Below are 9,383 nucleotides of genomic sequence, written 5' to 3'. Positions count from 1 at the left end.
AGTAGGCATAATTGTCATTGCGTATGCAGCATGAGTCACAATCTTCTGTTCGTGAACAGTTGTATTTCATTCATTATCTGACTATGCATCCGTGCATTTAATTGCCATTGGCTCGTGTGATAGTAATATGGATCTTAGTAGCATTTTTAGTGATACTAGACAATAATAATTGATACCCGCTCGACGGTGTAATTTACTTCCGGGTAAAGATATGATCAGTCAAATGAAATACAATAAATGTACAAATAAATATTACAAATTAAAAAACGATCGGAAATGCGTCCAATTTTCTATTATTATTATTTGATGACAACAATACATTTGGAAAACAAAATACAGCCATTTCTGCTTTTTTTCTTTTAAACAAAAAACCAAGCTGCACCCTTTTTTAAATTTCATCTTTCATTCCGAAATTGAATAATGAATGAACGAAAAAGTACACGGACCTGAGAAAATCGCCTTTAAAATTGTTCAAATTAAGTTCTTAATAATGCATATTACTAATCAAAAATTACATTTTGATATATTTACAGTAGGAATTTTACAATAAATCTTCATGGAACATGATCTTTACATAATTTCTTAATGATTTTTGGCATAAAAGAAACATCTATAATTTTCACCCATGCAATGTATTTTTGGCTATTGCTACAAATATACCCCAGCGACTTAAGACTGGTTTTGTGGTCCAGGGTCACATATGTTATTTCAGTGATATGTAATATAGAAAATTTATTCAAACAGGAAATGATACTGCTCAATGAACACTGATATTAATAAATAATAATAATAATAATAATAATAATAACAATAACAATAACAATAATAATAATAAACCATTACAGAAGGTATTTAAACAACAAAAAATCATGTTCAATAATTACAATTACTGGATGAGTGCAACTGACAAACATGAAAAATAAGAATTACTGATTTTTTTTAAATTAATGAATGAATTAATATATTTATTTATCTATTTAAATTGTTTATTTTGGTGGGTAACATTTATTTATTTTTATTCTAAGTAACAGTTGGTAAACAATAAATAAATATAAACATTTGCTCACTGTCGTAGAGTACAAAGGGTTCATTTGACTTCACTACTAGGACTTAGTCTGACTTACAGTTGTATGAATATACACAGTTGTGGTCAAAAGTTTACACAACCCTTGCAGACTCTGCTAAATGTTTTTATTTTATTACTTTTTTTAACCAAAATAAGAGGGATCACACAAAATGCATTTTATTTTTTAGAACTGTTCTAAAGTCCCAAAGTAAAACATTTTGCATCAAAGATGTTTACATATAGTCCACAACACAAAGTAATAGCTGAATTATGTCAGAAGCTTCAGAAAAAAACAAAAACAAAAAAAAACTATATGTTTCCCAGAAGACAAAATTACTACCCAAAGAGTTTATGAGACCTGTAGAATGTAGATGTTTATATGCTTAAGAATAGTGGACAGTTTAACTACTCAAGACAAATAAAGGGAAAAAAAGGAATTTACAAGATTTAACTCAATAGCGTGTGTCCTGAATGGCGTATGACAGTAAAACCTGAATTTAAAATGTTAATTTGGGAATCATAAACAAGACACACTTTTTGAAGTTGAAATAGAATACTGTATTGATTTTAAATAAATGCATAAGTTTGAATGTCAAACTATTTATTTTAAACTACTTCTTGCATTGGTTTAATTTTCAATAGTATGTGTTCTATTATAGTTCTGTGACTAAAACTACCATCAACATGTTTTTCTAGAAACCAGTTACAAAACACAGCCTTTGAAGTTAGGATAGAAGACTATATTGATTATAATTAATTTATTATTTTGAATGTCGAAACAGCAGTATGTTCCTCTAGGGGGCAGTAATACAGGACACTCTTTTAAAGGTTTCACAAGCTATATTTTAATATCAATAGCGTGACTTCTGCATCACTTTTGACAATGAAAACCACTGCAAAATGCTCTTTATAAAATCTGTAACAAGACACAGCCTTTGACGTTAGGATAGAAGACAGTACTGATTTTAAATTAATTTTTAAGTTTGAATGTCAAACTCAGTCAAAACAGCAGTATGTTCCTCTAGGGGGCAGTAATACAGGACACTCTTTGGAAGGTTTCACAAGTGATTTTTTAATATCAATAGCGTGACTTCTGCATCACTTTTGACAATGAAAACCACTGCAAAATGTGCTTTATGAAATCTGTAACAAGACACACCCTTTGAAGCTGAGACAGAAGCTTGTATTTATTTTAAACTAAATTTTGTAATGCTTTCATGTGCAATAGAATGTGTCTTATTATAGTTACAAGATTGAAACCACCACCAAAATGTTCTTCTAGGAATCAGTAATAAGACACACCCTTAAGATTTGAGGAAATAAAACTGCAATCATTTTAAATGAATTTATTTACAGATTTGAACTGAATTCAATAGCATGTATCCTGGTTACATATGACAGTAAAACTTACATGGAAATGCTCTTTTAGACCCAAGGAACAAGACACAGCCTTTGCAGTTAAGATGGAAAACTGTATGCATTTTAAATGAATTTATTTAAATAGTTTGAATGTCAAACTCAGTCGAAACAGCAGTATGTTCCTCTAGGGGGCAGTAATACAGGACACTCTTTTAAAGGTTTGGCAAGCTATATTTTAATATCAATAGCGTGACTTCTGCATCACTTTTGACAATGAAAACCACTGCAAAATGCTCTTTATAAAATCTGTAACAAGACACAGCCTTTGACGTTAGGATAGAAGACAGTACTGATTTTAAATTAATTTTTAAGTTTGAATGTCAAACTCAGTCAAAACAGCAGTATGTTCCTCTAGGGGGCAGTAATACAGGACACTCTTTGGAAGGTTTCACAAGTGATTTTTTAATATCAATAGCGTGACTTCTGCATCACTTTTGACAATGAAAACCACTGCAAAATGTTCTTTATGAAATCTGTAACAAGACACACCCTTTGAAGCTGAGACAGAAGCTTGTATTTATTTTTAAGTAAATGATGTAGTGCTTTCATGTTCAATAGTATGTGTTCTATTATAGTTACATGACTGAAAACAACACCAAAATGTTCTCCTATGAATCAGTAATAAGACACATTCTTTGAAGTTAAGATGGAAGAACATATGTACTTTACATTGATTGACCTACTCGTTGATATTTCAATATCATGTGCTGTGTTGTAGTTTTGTGAATAAAACCAACATTGAATTGTTGGTCTATGAACCAGTAATAAGACACAGCCTTTGAAATTGATCTGGCAAAACTGTATGTTTCAAAAATGAATGTGTTAACAGATTCAAATTGAATTCAATAGCGTACATCCTGATTTACATTTGATAGTGAAAGATGGCTGTAAATATTGATCTTTGAACAAGTAACCAGACACACCACCTGGAGTTTACATATCAAACTGTGTGCATTCTAAAATTAATTCATTTAAACTCCTGAATGTCAAATTTGGTCAAAACAAGTTCGGTATCTTCCTCTAGGGGGCGGTAAACTGCACAATATTTGTCATGCTTTAGGAGCTTTTACTCAATGGTTTCATTTCAATAACTTTTGTTGCGCTATAGATCTGTGAATAAAATATATATCTAAATGTTCTTTTATGAACCAGTAATAAGACACAACCCTTAAATTTGAAATTTATGTTTTATACATTTCACAAGTGAAGCATTTAGATGAAATAATTGTGCTTTTTGCTCTGCGTTTTGCACTTTGCAGACGGTCCCTATCCTGCACTATTACATTATAAACTCTATCAGTTACAATTCCTTAAGGCAGATTAAAACAAATAAAACATATTGTGTGTTCTCTTCTACATTTGCAAACAGTTAGAACATAATATGTTTCTTGTCATTGTGCTCAATCGTTAAAGAACTATTGAAGATTTCCAAGGCTGAATCTCTGACAAATGTCAAACGTCAAACGTCGAACCAACTTTATATCGGTTGCAACGGGGTGTGTTTTGAATGACTGTGTGTGTGTGTGTGTGTGTGTGTGTGTGTGTGTGTGTGTGTGTGTGTGTGCCCACAAGTGTTTTTAAAATCAGTTCGTGTGACTAGTGTGGAAAGAGTTTCACTCAAAAAGTAAGCCTTGGCAAGCACATGAAGATTCATAATCAAAAGAAGCCTTATTAAGGGTTCCAAATGGAATCCTACACAGGGCTTCTACAATGAAATTCTAATTCACATTTTAAAGCAATGTGTGTTTTGTCCATGGTACACTTTACCGTGTCAACTTGAAATATAGACTATGGACAAATGGACTCTGTCTACAGTGTAAGAACTTCACATTTGAATGTCATGAATTGAAGAGAGATCTCACAGGAAGTGCACTGTTTTTTGGTTGAAGCATAAAAAAGGACACTGTTAGCATTTTAACATCAGTGTGTATGGATTTAATTTGCACACATCAGTTACTTGCTCATTTCTAGTACCAACATTGGCGGTTTTGAGGAAGGCTTTAATAGTCATATTTTGGAACCATTCCTAAAGGACTGTATTAGGAATTGTCTTTTAGGATTGTCTTGTAGACCTTTTTTCTGAACGCGGAAGTCACGCCTGACTAAATTTTTAGCATTTCCGGTCTTCTATGTCTCATGTCAAAGTAGCGTATAATCCGAGCTGTTAATCTAATGTTAAACCTATAAAAATGTTTTTAAAAAGCACATTGCTCCCTAGCACCATCACTTTGCAATGACCATCATTTGTCATTGCCTCACTTTTAGGTTTAAACTTTATTGTAAAACAATCATTGTTGAATAAAAAAAACTGTTACAAATTATTGTCCTATTTTTCTTACAAAAAAAAAACAAGAGTAATAATAATAGTCGGACATACGTACATAATGTGGCTGCGTTCGAAAGCGCATACTGGATGAGTAGGTACTTAATTTCAGTAAGTACTTACTTAATGATCGCTAAAAGAGTACGTACTCTACAGCCAAATCTCGTTGAGTATGGATGTGATCTGCACATCTTCCGCTATGTTGACGTTATCATGTGACCAATGACGTTATAACAAGTGCAACAAGTTAATAGATATGAGCGACGGGTTTAATTCATCTTTCTATAAATATTTTGATATTGATGAAATTTGTTCATTTTGTGATCATGTTGAAGAAACAGCTGTTCTTTTATTGTGATTGTAGTATAACATATATGTTTTGGGTTCATTTAGGTTTTTGTATTTTTTAATTCTAAAATAAATATTTTTTGTCAGGAAAACCCAAATTCTTTATTTTTTGAATATGTTTTTTTTGTATTCAAAATTGTTTATCCACACGCAAAACTAGCCTAAATTCTTGTTTAATTTCTCTTTTCATCCCTGAGGCTTAACAAAAACAACAAATCCATTTTTTGATAAACTATAATGTTAATAATTTGATTCAGAGATATTTAATCATATTTCCGTGTATATAATCGCATTCTTTGATGTGAGCAAGCCTAATAGTTATGTTTTCAGGTTTTTTCATTATGATTGTTCATTGTTAAAGATAAATACCATCTTTCCCTGAACCTGTAATAATAAGTTATGTTTTATAATAATAAAAAGAAAATAAGCACAACAGATGCTCAAATAACTCATAGCATCAGTAACACAATGACCCTACCTTGTACATCTTCCTCCATGTTTGCAATATCTGCACAAAGGAAACGTGGATCAGCTGCTCGAAGATCTTGTGTTTGGAGAAGACAGTTTACACTCAAAAAATGTAGGTATTACTACTTAGAAATTAAGATTACCTCAGAATGCACTGATCAATAATAATGTTAAATGCTGACCTATAATTAATTATATTTTTTAGTAAAACAAGCATGTTTTTTTTTATTTGATAAGAAAGGTTGGCTTTCAACCTAAAATTTCCCTTAGTTATTAACATAGCCTAATTATTTGTTAAATTCACCAACAGAATGGTACATTGCCATAATGTGTCATCGCGATACTTCCTTGACACGTCTGTGTGTGGTGGCTCTTGATGCCTTGACCCCAGCCTCAGTCCATTGCTTATGAAGTTCACAAATTCTTGAATCGATTTTGCTTGTCAAGCCTGTCAAGGCTGCTGTTCTCTCGTTTGGTTGTGCATCTTTTTCTTCAAAACTTTTTCCTTCAACTCAACTTTTTGTTAACATGCTTGGATACAGCACTCTGTGAACAGCCAGCTTCTTTGGCAATCAATGTTTGTTAGCGTACCCTCCTTGTGAAGGGTGTCAATGATTGTCTTCTGGACAACTGTCGGATCAGCAGTCTTCCCCATGATTGTGTCTCCTAGTGAACCAAACTGAGAGACCATTTTGACAGCTCAGGAAACCTTTGCAGGTGTTTTGAGTTGATTAGGTGATTGGTATGTCACCATATTCTAATTTGTTGAGATAGTGAATTGGTGGGTTTTTGTTAAATGTGAGCCAAATCATCACAATTAAAAGAACCAAAGACTTAAACTTCTTCACTCTGTGTGCATTAAATGTATTTAATAGACAAGTTTTACAATTTGAGTTGAATTACTGAAATAAATGAACTTTTCCATGACATTCTAATTTACTGAGAAGCACCTGTATATCTTTTGAAAAGAAATGATCATTTGTCTGTCTGGTGCATAACAAAATAATAAACGATTCTAGCATTAAAAAGTATAATAAATACAGATAAAATCATAATAAAATAATAATAATAATAATAGTAGTCAGTCCAGCCCATGGAATTTTCTTTTATAACCGACCTGGCCCCCCATTAAAGAAAAGAAAAATATGTGGCCCACTCAGAAAAAAGTTTGGGGACCCCTGCTCTAGATGCTCTCGCTGGCTCTGGGCTCATTGATGATGAAGAGGCCACAGCAACATCTGGTCCAGATGAGGCAAAGGGCAGGTGGAGTGATGGAGGGTCTCATCGATGGCACTAGACTATTTATTTCCAGGATGCTGCTGTGGATTTCTCCTTTCTCACTGCACACACCAGTCTGCAGACATTTCAGATCATACAAAGATGCACAAATACAATACAAAAGCTGTCATTTTAACAGCACAATGTCATTAGATCTCTGTATTAGAAGTAACAAACAAAATGAACAATCTTTATATTAAGTTTCAGATTTTACTTTTTTTCCCGTAAATGCTGCTGTCATCTTTGCTTTCAGGTCCTGCTCCACCACAAAATATCTGCAACAAAGGCACAGAAATCAAGAATCATAAAAGTGGTGTAATAGCTCTGCTTAATTTATTTTTTTATTTTTTATTAAATATTATTAATAAACTGCAACTTAAGGTTTAAAATATGTTTTATTGATGTCTGTAGTGTACTCACTCAAAGCCTTTGATGGCAGCACTGCTTTATCAGTCATTCTTCACCTGACAAGCATACTTGTCTCATCTGTCCCTGTAACATCCAGCCAAGATTCAGTTCCCTCTGATTCGTGTGCTCAATACTACATTTATGAGGTAGCTGTTGTGTTAATTGGTTTATCATCAAATTCAAATGCTCCTGAATTTATCAACAGTACTATTAGACAATTGAAACAGATAACTCATGTTTAGTTACTATATGTACATGTGTTTATTTACATAACATTAATCTAAAGGAGTGTTGACAACAGTGAACTCTACATTAACTCACATAATGTCCATCACTCATTTAGATGTCTGTTTTGTGTTGTGATGTGCTCATTTAATTCTCTCAGAACATATTCCTGTCCGTTGTTAAACATTTAGTAATCATATTTAAGATGTCTATGGTAGCTATACGTAATAAAACGTGTTTTACAGCGAGATCAGAAATATATATATATGCATTACTGTCTAACGTCTTGGCACCTTATGCAAATCAACAGTTTACGATACAGTAGCTCAACAAATATGATTTTAATACAGTGAACCGTGTTTCGGTTTGCACCCTGGTCGCGTTTTGGCCTCCTGTGGCCTCCTGGGATTGAAAAGTGTGCATTAGATGAACACTTCAGAATCTGGGCTGAAGCAGTAGGACATCCGGGGATTTCTCGCCTACTCTTTTATGAATACTGAGGTTTCGAAGGTACTTCTTTCTTCACGTACTCTTTTTCCCTACTATATAGTAGGTAAGTAGGCATATTCGAACGCACTTTAAGTATACGTTCGTCCGAATCTTGTGAGAATTAGTCCACTCGCCAACTAATTCTCGCCTACTCTTTTATGAATACTGAACATTCAAACATACTTTTTTGCCTACTGCTTTTTACCCACTATATAGTATGGAAGTATGCGGTTTCGAACGCAGCGCCTCTCTTTTAAGCTTACCAGCACCTTTCCCGCCTCTGGATGTTTTGACCATCTGAGTCACCCTCCCGACACCCTTGCTTTTGATTTGACGCCATGGCTTAGTTGGTTAAAGTGCCTGTCTCGTAAACAGGAGATCCTGCGCTCGAATCCCAGCGATGCCTTTGGTTGCGCGCCACAATACAGCCGACGTCATGCTTTACCAAAAAACGGGCAGCGAATGGGGACACAGAGGAGCTTGAGTTGTGATTTTTGCCATTTTCTTAAGCCCATCATGCGCAGTGTTACAATCTGACAGCAGAAACCATTTGGAGGCCTCCTGTTCTCAGCGTAAATTGTTTTTAAAAAAAAGTCAATCATATTTAAAAGGTAGCAAAACATGCCCAAGAACCAATTCAGTGAGGTATGGCAATCACTGTCTTGCATCAAGTGGAGGAAGCAGGACGTCCGAAGTGTTGATTCATGCATCGTCTAAGCCGCCATCCCCACGATTAACATGCGGGTTGGCGCCGTGGCTTAGTTGGTTAAAGCGCCTGTCTAGTATACCGGAGATCCTGGTTTCGAATCCCAGTGGTGCCTTGCAAATGGAAGCTTGGATCTTTTTTCCCTCCCTTGGACCTGAGGCCCTTACAGTGCCTCTGCCTTTCAAACAACACTGGGTACTGCAATTGTTCAGAGACCCGAGGGCCTGTCCTTCCTGCAGAGAGAGAACGCGCTCTCTTACTGTTGGACGGCCACAGACCTGGAAGGTCAGCCTGGGTTCGAATCCCAGCAATGCCTCTGGTTGCGCACCACAATACAGCCAACGTCGTGCTTTACCAAAAAACAGACGGCGAATGGAGACACATAGAAGCTCGAGGACAGCGGGCAGCTTCCCTTGCAACACTACCCTCTCACGTGCTTTTGAAGGATAGCATCGTAGACTAACGGGTCCCACCAAGGAGGCGCCGTGGCTGGTCAAAGCGCCTGTCTTGTAAACAGGAGATCCTGGGTTCAAATCCCAGCGGTGCCTTGGGCGGTTTTCCAGTCCAGCAAGCGCGCCCGGCGCCCGGTCAGCCAACGCCTGGCCTCTTCTCTGGAAGCCTGGATCGTCTGAGTCGCCCTCCCGGAGGGCGAT

General features: G+C 35.4%; 1 protein-coding gene across 1 annotated transcript in view; it reads left to right on the top strand.

Moving 5' to 3' along the window:
* Positions 1-9,383, top strand: part of LOC141305341 (uncharacterized) — a 587,365-nt gene that overhangs the window by 300,256 nt on the left and 277,726 nt on the right. The window lies entirely within an intron of this gene.

This window comes from Garra rufa, unplaced genomic scaffold (genome assembly GCF_049309525.1).
Source record: "Garra rufa unplaced genomic scaffold, GarRuf1.0 hap1_unplaced_002, whole genome shotgun sequence".
Taxonomy (NCBI): domain Eukaryota; kingdom Metazoa; phylum Chordata; class Actinopteri; order Cypriniformes; family Cyprinidae; genus Garra; species Garra rufa.
The sequence above is the reverse complement of the archived record's forward strand: the minus strand, read 5'-3'. Positions and strand labels throughout refer to the sequence as shown.